Here is a 13,863-nt window from a genome sequence, read left to right on the forward strand (position 1 = left end):
CTGAAGGTGCAGTTCCACTGCTCAGACCATTTTGGAATGGTCTCTCAGTATAATCCAAACATTGTGCTGCACCATCCTGTCATGCTGTAATCTGAAGCAAGCAATGTGATAGATACTGATAAACTTGGAGAATGAGAGTAGTCTTTTGAGGCGGATGCTGAAGATATTGGGGAGAAGGAAGCTCTCTTTGACAGAGATCAGCTCCATCAGGTGGTTCAAAAAGCACACAATTTGTAGACACAGTCAGTCAATGGGGCATTTTATAAATTCATGCTTTAGAAATTAAACTACTCTGACTCCAGGTTAAAACACAGACAGATTCCAAACAAGGCATAACACCTAAAGTGCATTGTCTAACCTGAGATGTCACCTCTTGTATACATTGATAAAACCTTTAGTTATCTTAGGGCAGTGACTTGAAAGAAATTCTGAGATTTGCATTTTAATCAATGGAAAACCTGTATCGCCTTTCTAACTGATTTAGGTTTTAACAGGCAGGAGTCAGCCAGCCATTTGAGATTTATTCAGTACATTTGCATCAGTTATATGATCTTTTGATCTGTTACATATAAATTCTGTGCCTTGATACCTCCTCTCTCACTATACCTGATGAAGGAGCAACACTTCAAAAGTTAAATAAAAACCGAAAGAACTGTGGATGCTGTAAGTCAGGAGCAAAAACAAAGTTGATGGAAAAGCTCAGCAGGTCTAGTAGCATCTGTGAAGGAAAAAACAGAGTTAACGTTTCGGGTCAAGTGACCCTTTCTCAAAAGCTAGTGTGTTCAAATATACCTGTTGGACTATAACTTGGTGTTGTGTGATTTTTGACCCAGATTAAATATGTACAGGTGATTGTATTCTCTTATTTCTGAGTAGATCCTTTACTCATTTGGTGTGTGCTATCATTTAACCCTCTACTGACATTTATAGTACCTTGCTATCCATAACGTAATTCACAGTGAAGCATTTCTTTTCAAAATTGGCAAGGCATGATCAATTTGGAACAGTCATGAAGTGAGGAAATCAATTCAAGGAGAAATTTATCTAGATGTTTTACAGAACATGGGCTGCTTTGAGTTACAGTTGTCATGCTAGAGGTGCAGCTTCTTTTACAACATAATCAGATAAATATTTGAAGCAAGGTAAGACAATGAACAGGGACAGTATAGAGCAAGCACATTGGGTTGAATCTCCCCATTTTTGAGTTAAGTATTTTGTTGAGTAAGATTCCTGATGCCTGGAGAGGTGTAAGTGCTTCTGCTGGGACCATGCTGGAATTCATGCTGCTAGCACCATATTTCAAGCCCAGCTGTTCACTACTTCAGATGCTGCAAGCCAGGAACTACTCCTTACATTGTGGTGCTCCAACATTATGGCCCAGAAGAAAGTCACACTCACACCCCACTTCACAGACAAGAACATGGGTGGTATTGATGGATGGTGAGGGATGGTGGAGAGCAGATCCAATGTCTTTCCTCTTGATCAACATAGGAAGCTATCCCACTAGGCCAAACCAGTCTGGACCCAGATAATAGCCCAGGTCAGTGCAATGTTCCAGTTTAGAGGGGACATCCATCAGTGTAAGAAAATCGCTAATCTTCTGCGCTCTGCAATCTTCTGTCTGCTAACTCATGCCTACAGGGCCATCACTCATTCTAACTCTGCCAATGTACTCAATCTCACTCAGATTCATGGATTACAACTCTTAATATTGCATACATGTCTATTCAATGGCTCCCACCCACATCATCCTCCCAAGGTACTAACCCTTCCTACGCTCTGTGCTTTCTATTCATGCACTGAGGTCACATCACCACCCCTGCTCCTCCTGAATCACCATTAACTGCTCTTCTGACCACTTCTATAATTTTCACTCCCTCCCAATGTATCATTGCAGGTAAAAGTGGCTCATAACTGGCTCACCAAGATGTTGATGGACATCAGACTCCTCACACTGAGGCAAAATTTCTAGTATTAGCCGGAGATGAGCACAACTATTCTTGTGAGGATGAGGAAATACCAATGGCAAACCAACCCAGTGAGCTTCATTTTGCTGTGCTGCACTACTCTCCCATAACACCAGTGGTAATTCATTCTTAATATGCAAAAATTTTTGTTCCTCCTTTCTTATGCAGCTATTAGGGTCAGGTAGAGAGGTTCCACAAAAATGATAGCATAGGAAACCCTAGCTCCACCTCTGCCTCAAAGTTAGAAGCTAGTAAACCCTCACAGGATGCAATAAACACAAAGAGTGTTGGAGAAACTCAGCAGATTTAGCAGCATATGTGGAGCAAAGAAAGAGAGTTAATGTTTCAAATCCTGTATGACTCTTCTGAAGTAATGTGAGAATTCTCTGTACTTCCTCACTTTTGTACTCATTGTTCACACCACACCAGGGATGCGAAATTTCTGCTTAGTTTTAAGTTGCTCAAGTGAAACAGACAGTATGGTCTTTTTTTGCTGTAAGCTCATACAGTTTTAATTCAAATGCCTATTGTAAAAATTAAATATATCTCAATTTGACCTATAAGCTCACAGGTTAAATGAAACACAAGCTAGATACTAATATAAATATATTTACAAAGCTTTTTGTACTATTTAATACAAAGTTACACATACCTCTTTCCAGTATCGCACATATCTCATAAGGTTTGAGAAACGCAACAGACGTAGTAAGCTCATTATCCTTGTTAGTTTAATGAGGCGGACTAATCGGGAAGTAGCATATCCTACAGGAGAGACGTCAACGCCACCTACATACTTTCAAGAAAGGAATAATTTTCAACATAATTAAAACATTTTTAGAAAATGTTAATAAATCCTGTGACAATAATACTGAATGTTACACAGTGTACAAGGAATATATTAGACATACTTTCCAGCAATACATGCTGTTAGAACTGTCCTCGGACTTTAGGTTATTTAACATTTTACTTGGGAAGCTATTTGAAATTCTAACCAATAGCGTCACTGTGAGGGAATCCGGGCAAACAACTGGTCATCTCTTTAAATAATCAGTTTCATGGATTATGAAATTAGCAGTTCAATTACTGAAAAGGATATGCCAATTAGAGTGATTGAATTCAATGCCAAATCAGGTACAGAAAAAAAAGAGGAAATGAAAGATTGTATCTAAAGAGGCAAAAATACAGAAAGCAAATGTAAGAAAAAAGTTTAAAATTTTATGTTTTTAAAATATCCAGTGATTAAAACTTGTAGTCATTTGGTTGCACAGAACTTGAGTATAGCTGAAAAAAGACATTTGTTGAAGCTTTTCATCTTGTACTTATGAGGACAATTCACACGAATACCAAGTTAAGGGAAAACCAACATTTATGCTGTATGAGAGAAGAAAGGCGAGTAGATTCTGATTGGTAGAGGCATCACCATGGAAAATGCACAAGTTAAGGATGATTGATAATAAGCTATGGGGCTTTTTGTTTAAATTCTAAACCAGGCAGGTTGACTCAGACTGATCAAAGCAAGAAATGAACCAGCAAATGTCTGTCAGCTTTTCTTAAATTGGTATGTATGTTCTTTCTGTCTATAAATAACAGGGTCATATTTATGCAGCTTCCATTACACAAAAGTGTGCCATGATGCAAGCTCAACTGACAATTCTAAATTGGTTGCCAGCATAAGGAATTAAAATTTGTTGAATTTAACTCTGCATTAATAACAGTTAACTTTCAATGATGAAATGATTACTTGGCAGAAATAGCAGCTACCACAATATTAAAGGATTGAATTTGTATGTACTGCACAAATGTGGCAACTTAATATTACACAAGAGATTTAAAATTTGGGCTACATTGACAGAAAACCCATGAATTGTAACAATATATCAATTGCCAGTGTAGAGAAAAATAATTTCTCAGGGTTAGCTTGTGACTCAAAGTGTTCTGATATTATTTAAGGTGTTGATTATTTGACAGGTTGTTTTTGGAAGATACAGTAACACTGAAGATTAATTGATTCAAATTTCTCCGATAGTTTTTGTTTCGTAGATAGTTTTTCAGGTTTCTATCTGTAGGTTTTCTTTTTGTTAATGTAAATCTCTTAGAAGTTCAAATGATAAAAGGGAAATTACACCAGAATCGATTCAAATTAGTAAGCATATAAAACTTGTTTTAAAAGATCCTTCAAAATTGAGTTAGTTACATTATGAATATGGTGTAGAATGAGAGCCAAACAGTCTGCATGTATACCATCGAAATGTATTATTCTAAAGTTCCCAAGTAAATGCGTCCTAATGAAAGGACAAGCAGATGAGCAGAGTGGACAGGGTTGCCTTGTTAGTAAGAAATGAAATTAAATCAATAGCAAGCAATGCCACAGAGTTGGAAGGCATAGAACTTGAGTGGGTAGAGTTGAGGAATTGCAAAGGAAGAAAGCCCCTTATGGGAATTATGTACAGGCCTCCTTGCAGAAGTCAAGATGTGAGGCAGAAGATAAATCAGGAGACAGAAAAGGCATGTAAGAAGAAACTATGATAATCATGGAAGACTTCAATATACAGCTGGACTGTGAAAATCAGGTTGGTAGTGGATTCCCAAAAACGGAAATTGTGGAATGTCTACGAGATAGTATATTGGAGCAGCTTGTGGTAGATCCCACTAGGCAACAGGCAATTATGAGGCAGACTTGATCAGGGAGCTTAAGGTGAAGAAACCCTCAGGAGACAGTGACCATAATATGATAGAATCCATCCTGCAGTTTGAAAGGAAGATGCTGGAATCAGATATAATGGAATAACAATTGAGTAAAGGTAACTAAAAAGGCATCAGTGAGGAACTGGACAGAGTTGATTGGAAAGGGAGCCTAGTATAAAAGCAAAAGAAAAAGCATACAATGTGATGAAGATTAGTAGGAAGATAGAGGATTGGGAAGTGTTAAAACCACTGGAAGATAACCGAAGAAGTGTTAAGGGGGGAGAATCATATTCAGCCAGAGGTACCAAGTGGATGATCCATCTCATCCTCCTCCTGAGGACCCCTGCATCAAAGATTCCAGTCTTCAACCAGATGATTCACTCCAAGTGATATCAAGAAATGGCTGAAGGCTACAAGTCCTGACAATATTATGTGCAATTGTACTGAAAAGTTGTGCTCCAGAAATAACTATGCCCCTAAACATGCTGTTCAAGTACAGCTGTGATACTGGAATCTATCTGGCAATGTGGACTATTGCCAGTTATGTCTTATCTACAAAAGGCAGAATAAATCCAACCTGACCAAATTTCACCCCATCAATCTTTTCTCAATTAGCAGCAAAGTGATGTGAGTTGTTATTGGCAATGTTAAGTAGCATTTGCTCTGCAATAACCCACTCACTGAAACTCGGTTTTGGGTTTCATCAGCTCCTGACTTTATTACAGACTTGATCTCAACATGGAAAGAAAAGCTCTGCTCCAGAGGGAAGATGACAGCCCTTCATACCAAGGCAGCATTAGAATCAGTATGGCATCAAGAAGCCCTCGCAAATCTGGCATCAATTGGACTCAGAGGAGAAATCTCCACTGGTTGGAGTCATGATCAGCACAATGTAAATTGGTTCTGGTTTTCCAAGTCAATAAATTCAGCACTTCACTGCAGGAATTCTTTAACATACTTTCCTAGATGCAACCATCTTCAATTGATTCATCAATAAATCTTGTTTTTCCATCATAAGGTCAGAAGTAGGGATGCTTACTGATGACTGCACAATATTCAGTACTATTTGTGTCTCTTCGAATATTGAAGCAGTCCACTTCCATATGCAGCAAAATCTTAATAATGTTTAGGTTAGGACTGATAAGTGGCAGGTAACATTCACACCATACAACTGCTAGGTAATGACCAACGTCAAGAAGAAGAATCTAACCATTTCCTTTGTCACACAATGGCATTACCATCATTGAATCTTTGGCTGTCTAAGAAGAGTATTCACTATAAGCTCATGACTCCCATAAATATCTCATATCCTGATTCCTGTAAGGACTTCTCAATTCTCTCTATTGTCTTTGTTCTGATATTGCAATCTTCTGTACCTGTGTTTTCTCAGTTGAGGATTTCCTCTATTTTGGATGACAAGGACGTTGACATGCTTCCCATGTTCCATATTGCAACTCTTACACTTTTACTCCATCCCAGGATCATATTATGGGTTCTCCTGTCGTCATCTTCCAAACCACCAGCAGATCATTCAACAGATCATTCTTCATTGTGTTCATCATTTCCAACTCAATCGCACTACAAAACATACTTATACCTCCCCTTTAAACATTCCAATGAGAGCCCTTCCTCTGTGACGCCCTAGTCCATTCATCAATGATGTTCCCCAAAATCATGTTTCTGTCCCATGGCATATTCTATGAAAACACACGAGATGCAAGATCTGCCCTCTTATTTCCATGCTCCTCACCATCCAAGACTTCAATCTCACCTTACAGATGAAAAAGCAATTTAAATAGACGTAGAACCATTGAAGGAGTCCATTTTGTCTTTTATGTTCATGCTAGATCTCTGCAAAAGGAGCTTAATTAGTCCTACCTGTTGATTCACTTGAGGGACTTGGGCATTTCCAGCATTTATTGCCCTTCCTTTGTTGCCTTTGAGCAGGTGGTGAGGAGCTGCTTTATTGAATTGCTGTCACCCATCTGCTGTAGGTAGACCCACAACAGTGTTGAAAGGGTATTTCAGGATTTAGACCCAGTGGAACCAAAGGAATGCTGATATATTTTCAAGGCAAGATGGTGAGTGGCTTGGAGGGTAATTTTCAGTTGGTGGTTTTCCCATTTATCTGCTGTCTTTGTCCTTATAGATGGCAGTGGCTGTGCGTTTGGAAGGTACCATCTAAGGAGCCTTGGTGAATTTCTGCAGTCTAGCTTGTAGATGGTATACATTGCAGCTACTTAGTGTCAGTGGTGGAAGAAGTGCATGTTTGTGGATGTGTTGCCAGTCAAGCAGGCTGCTTTATTCTGGATAGTGTCAAGCTTTTGAGTGTTGTTGGAGCTGCACTCATCCAGCCGAGGGTGGTATTGCTTGAGAGAATGGTGAAGGTAGATTCCATAGGGCCGGATGTATATTTAAAAGCAATGAATTTAGACAACTACGGAGATAGATCTGGAGAATGGGACTAACTGACTAGCTATGTCCAGAGCCAGTACAGACATGCAAGGTAGGATGGTGTCCTTCTATACTGTAAAATTCTATGATTCACTAAAAGATTCTATCACACTCCTGGCCTTGTAGATGGTATACAGGCTTTGAGGTCAAATGTGGCCTTGATGTCAACTGCTGTCACTCTCACCTCACCTTTGGAATTCAAGTCTTATGTCCATATTTGAACCAAGAGTATAATGAGCTCAGGAGCCGAGTGGCCCTGGCAGAACTCAAGCAGATTATTGCTGAGCTGGTGTTGTTTGGTAGCATTGCTGATGCCACCTTCCATCACTTTACTGAGGATTGGGAGTAAACTGATGGGGAGGTATTTGGCTGGGTTGGATTGTCCAGGTTTTTGTGCACAGGATGTACCTGGGTAATTTCCACATGTCAGGTAGATGCCAGTATTGTAGCTATACTGTAATTGTTTTTCTAAGTTGGTGGCAAGTTCTGGAGCACAAATCTTCAGTACTATTGCCGGAATGTTGTCAGTGCCCATAGCCTTTGCAGTATCTAGTGCCTTCTGCTGTTGCTTGATGTCAACGGAGTGAATCAAATTGGCTGGAGACTGGCATCAGTCATAATGGAGACCTTCAGAGGAAACTAACATGGATATTCCACTTGCACTTCTGGCTGAAGGCTGTTGCAAATGCTTCCTTTTATATTGATGCACTGGGATTCCCCATCATTGAAGATGGAGATACTTGTGGAGTCTTCACATCAATTGAGCTTTATTGTCCACCATCATTCACTACTGGATGTGGCTGAACTGTAGAGCTTAGATCTGACCTGTTAATTGTGGGATCAATTAGCCCTGTCTACCACTTGCTGCTCATGTTGTTTGGCCTGCAAGCAGTGCTGCTTTGCAGCTTCCTAGGTTGACACTTCATTTTTAGGTATGCTAATTTTGACCTTGGCATGCCCTCCTGTTATTTTTACTGAACCAGGGTTGATCCCTTGACTTGATTGTAATGGTAGAGTGGGAATATGCCAGGTTATGATTTTCCATTCTTGGTTGAATGAAAGAAAAAAAAACTTCAGTAGGTGGAATTATTAAAGTACTAGGACATGTTGAGCTGTTTTTGGTTTCCAACTCTCACAGGAACCTGACTTTCGATATAGAACAGAATAGGATTCTACCAAAGTATCAGTGATAGCCAAGAGGTAGGGAGTGAAAGAAAGAGAGCAAGGAAACAGATAAAGAAAGATAGGGAAGAGAAAAGGATTGTGTGAGGGAGGGGAACAATGACTGCAACATTCTCAGTCTACAGTGGCTCGGACAGATCAGCACTCTCTCACCATCTGACATTGCAATACTTCCACAGAATTGCCTACCTGATAGTGAAATATTCCATTAGTAGGAACAAGGGAACATTCAACCTGTTGAGCCTCTCCATTCAATTAGATCATCACTAATCATCTGCCTCCACACTCTAACTCCATATTCCTGATGTCATTTGTCTTCAGGACCCCAATGTTTTCTATCTTAAGCAAATTCAATAATTAATCTTCCAAAGCCCACTGAGTGAAGAAATTCCCTCTTCAAATCAGTATTAATTGGCTATTATTTATTCTGATACTATGCCCCTAGTTCCCTTAAAATCACCATCCAGGGGCAACATCCATATTGTCACACCCTGTAAAAAATTAGTAGGTTTTAATGAGATCACCTCTTATTCTTTGAAGAATCTCTGTTTCCTCAACCTCTTCTCATAAAACAAACTGCCACCCCAGAGTTTAGTCTGGTGAACCACCATTGCACTCCCTCTATGGTGAGTATGTCCTTCCTTAGATAAAGTGACCAAAACTCTACAGATACGTACTCCAAGTATATACTGTACTATTTCAGATAGACTTATTTATACACTCAAATTCCTTTGTTATGAAGGCCAACATACAAAAGCCTTCCCTACTGAATGCTACACCTGCACAATAGCTTTTAGTGACTCATGAACAAGGACACTGAGGTCCCTTCAGGCTTTTCTCAATCTCTCATCACTTAAGAAATATCTTTCCATTTTTCCTACCAAGTGGATAACTTCACACATAGTCACATTATTTTTCATCTGACATGTTCTTAACCATTCACTTAGCTTATCCATGTCCATTTGAAAACTTGCTCACAATTTGCACTTCTAGCTAGTTTTGTGTCAACAGCAAATTTGGAAATTATTGGTTGGATATTCTGAGGAGTAGCAATCATAGTCAGATTACCATTTCATTCCTACTCTTTTCCATTAGCAATGTTCCTTCAGAAATAAAGAGCATATGTGAAATCAACACAGGTAGCACAGGATAGTCAAACTATGGCCTCTTTTATAGCAGTCAACATGCTGTGCTCTGAAATTTAAATGTCCGGGGCAGTGAGTGTGTAGGATCATGTGGCGTGGACTGGAGGTGGTGGTGTGGTGGAGGTTGTTGGGGCTGGAAATAGCAGGGGAGGGGGCTGTACGTCAGGGCCAGCAGAAATGTGGAGTCAGCAATGAAGGGATGTCAGAGCTGGCTAGTTGAGGAGTCAAGGCAGCAGCAGCCAAAGGGTGTATTAGCAGCCAGCAGGATTGATGGGTAGAGTTAGCAGGAGATAGCAAGAACTGTAGATGCTGGGATCAGAGTCAATAAAGTGTGCAGCTGGAGGAACACAGCAGTTCAGGCAGCATCAGAGGAGCAGGAAAGTCAACATTTCAGGTTTACACACTTCATCAAGACAGGAGAGAGGAAAGGGAGCTGGGAAATAAATAGAGGGTGGGGTGGGGCTGGGGGAAGGTAGGTGGGATAGTGATAAGTGAATGCAGGTAGGGGATAGAGGAGATTGGTCAGTGGGAAGGATGGAGTGGATAGATGGGAAAGAAGATGGACAGGTAGTTTCAGGTCAAGGAGGCTGGAATGAGAGGAAGGGTTGGACGTGAGATGAGGCCAGGGATGGGGAGATTTTGAAACTGGTGAATTCTATGTTGAGGCCATTAAGCTGTAACCTCCCGAGGCAGAATATGAGGTGTACCATCCCATCTGTCCTCCTACTTCAAGGACCGCAATGTCCCCCCTCCGTTGATTCATAATGCCCTCAATCGCATCTCTTGCATTTTCTGCACATCTGCTCTCAAATCCCCTCCCCTGAACAAAAATAAGGACAGAGTCCCCCTGGTCCTCACATACCACCCCACCAACCTCCGCATCCAGCACATTATCCTCCAACACTTCCACCACCTGCAATCCAAACCTCAACTACAGATATTTCCGTCCCCACCCCAATCTGCCTTTCGTAGGGACTGCTCACTCCACGACTCCCTCGTTTGCTCCACACACCCCACCAACCCCACCACACCCAGCACCTTTCCCTGCAACCGCAGAAGGTGGTTCACCTGCCCCTTCATCTCCCCTCTCACCTCCATCCAAGGCCCAAGGCAATCTTTCCAAATCCGACAGGGATTCACCTGTACGTCCTCCAACCTGGTCTACTGTATCCGTTGCTCCCAATGTGGTCTCCTCTACATCGGTGAGACCAAGTGCGGACTCGGTGACCGATTCGCGGAGCATCTGTGCTCTGTATGCTATAATCAACAACACCTTCTGGTTCCCAACCATTTTAATTCCCACTCCCACTCCCTTGGTGAAATGTCCATCCTGGCCTCCTCCAGTGTCACAATGACACCATATGAAAAACGGAGGAACAGCACCTCATATTCCGCCACAGGAGCTTACAGCCCAATGGCCTCAACATAGAATTCACCAGTTTCAAAATCTCCCCACTCCCGGCCTCATCTCCTGTCCCACCCTCCCTCTCATCCCCACCTCCTTGACCTGACACAACCTGTCTATCTTCTTTCCCACCTATCCACCCCACCCTTCCTACTGACCAATCGCCACTAACCCCTACCTGCATTCACCTATCACCATCCCACCTACCTTCCCCCAGCCCCACCTCCCCCATTTATTTCTCAGTTCCTTTCCCACTCCCTAGTCCTGATGAAGGATGTAAACCTGAAACGTTGGCTTTCCCGCTCCTCTAATGCTGCCTGACCTGCTGTGTTCCTCCAGCTGTATGCAGTATTGATGGGTGGAGTGGTGGTTGTCAGGAATCAGGAGAGGACTAACAGGAATCAGGGGAGGGAGTGGTGAGTCTGAGGTCAACTTAAGAGTTAACCATGAGTTTGGATTTTAATTATCTTACGTTTCCTCGGTAACTATTATCTTAATTGAAGTAGATCCTTCCAAATTCTTTGCTTTTAATTGATTCTTTTGGAGGATTCCAAATACATGAATTTGACATCTGAATTTTTAATTTCCCAGGCAATTCCCACAGAATCTGCTGCACTGAAATTCTGCATGGTCCCAGTGCACAACTCCAATCTGTGCTGCTCCAATTACTATTTGGCTATCAGAATATCCAAGTCATTAATACTAGCTTCACAGCAGTGCAGAGCAGTAGTGCCTTGACCTTGCTGCATTTGATCAATATTTCAACTCTAACATTGCACAGATCCCTCAATACTTCTCTGACAGCACAACAGGCCTTTAGTACTCCCACCACAATATTGCAATTTTTTTTAATGTACACTGAACAGTGTGGTGCTTTCTCACTCCTGGTTTTCTGACAATACTAAACTCTACATTACTGTCCCACCATCAATCTCAGTCTTGTTTCCTCTCAATGGTGGTCAGTTAACTTATTGCAGTACAACATCAACAGCTATGGGTTCAATTTCTGTACCAGCTGAGGTCACCAGAAAAGTCCCACCTTCTCAACCTCACCTGAGGCATCATGACCCTTAGGTTACACTACTATCTGTCATCTCTTTCTAATAAGAGAGTAGGACTATGGTATCTTTAATTTTTTTATTCTCTCAATATTGACCAATAGACAGATGGGTGCAGGCTGGCACAACCTTCGCTAGGGCCAGTTCCTGGCCTCATTACTAGCAGAGATATCTGGCGTTCAGACACCATCCTCTTTTTCTTTGTTTGCTTCTCCTCAGCCTAGTCATCTAGTAGTTAGTTGAAAAACAATTTGTGCAGTGCAGTTGCAACTCTCCACATAGCAGCAATGGAACTGGCTAGATGACTGCTCTTTTAAGCCCCATCTCAGGTTATCTCCCCGCTCCCATTAATACTCCAACAATCATAGATTCTTTCTGTCGAGGAGCAGCAAGAGTGGTGTGGGATGGGGGGCATCCTGAGATTGAGGAGCTGGAGCTATCAGCATCAGATGTACAGAATCTATGATTGAAGGTACAGTTTTGTCTCTCTTGTATTCAGTCCTCTATAAATCACAACTCTACAGATAGTTCCCAATCTGACAGCAGAATTTCAATCTTTTTTAAGTCCGTATATTGGTCTAGGTCACATCAGATATTTAAAGCAATGAATTCCTGAAATGCCAACACCAAACACTAGAATCTTTTCATTTCATCCATGGGGACCAGCTCCAACCTATCCAACCTATATACTTCATTGAATGCCCTCATTCCTGTGTGGTGCTCAGAACAGGATACATACACCAATTCAGAACATACCATAGTTTTCTACAATTACTTACCACAATTTCCTTGTTTTAGTACTCTACCATCTATTTATAAAGCTGAAGATCCTGTATGCTTAATTAAATACATTCTCAAATGGAGAATATTCCATCACACACCTGCCCTGAGCCTTGTAGATCATAGATAGGTTTTGGACAGTGAAAAAGTGAGTTACTTGCCTCACAACGTCCAGCTTCTGGTCATAGGTAACCCACAGGATGTTAAGGGGAGAGATGGTTAGATTCTCTCATGTTGGTGATGGTTATTGCCTGACATTTGTCTGGCACGAATATGACTTGCCAATTGTCAATTGAAGTCTGAACTTTGTCCAGGGGTAGCTGTGTATGGTCACAGATTGCTTCAGGATTTGACGAATCATGAGTGGTCTCAACATTGTGTGATTAGTGAACATACTAATTTTTGAACTTATAGGAAGTTAATTAATGCAGGAGGTGAGGATGATTGAGCCTAGGACACAACTGAAAAGAATTCTTGCAGTCATGTTCTACGGTAGAGGTGACTGGCATCACATAGCCACAGTCATTTCCATTCTATCTTGAGCTTTTTACTGGATTCTTATTGACTTCAGTTTTGCTAGGGCTGTTTAATGCCTCAGTTGGTCAAATTTTGTTTTAATATCAAGATCAGTCACTCTCACCTCAACCCTTGAATTCAGACATTTTGCCTATTTTAGACAAAGTTTGTAATAAGGCTTTGAGTCACGTAGACCTAGTGGAACCCAAACTGAGTGCCAGTGAATATGTTATTGCTGTGTAAATGTGGCTTACCCAAGGAGAGAATCAAGAGCTAGAAGAGCACCGTAGTTTGAAAAAGTGAAAAAATAAATCATACCATTGCAGAAAAGCACTTCGATTTTGTGGTGAATACCAGTGCTGTGTTTCCTTCTCTTCAAAGTTAGGGAGTTAGTTTGAGCAACTAGCGAATTATTTCTTTTAAAAAGATAATGATTAGATAAAACATTCAGAACAGAAAGGAAGTGAGTAACTGATGAGTTTTTCTCTATTCTTAAGTACAGTAGTAAGAAATAATAACAGCAGTAAGGTTTACTTCAATAGTAGCACAGTTTATTATCTAAGAGATAGAGATTCGGCAGGGCAGGTCCAATATCTCTGGTACTTATTACGCTATGTGGGAACTCTGGGATATTTCATGTATCCTGCATAACCATGTGTACAAGATTACAA

This window comes from Rhincodon typus, chromosome 9 (genome assembly GCF_021869965.1).
Source record: "Rhincodon typus isolate 14 chromosome 9, sRhiTyp1.1, whole genome shotgun sequence".
Taxonomy (NCBI): domain Eukaryota; kingdom Metazoa; phylum Chordata; class Chondrichthyes; order Orectolobiformes; family Rhincodontidae; genus Rhincodon; species Rhincodon typus.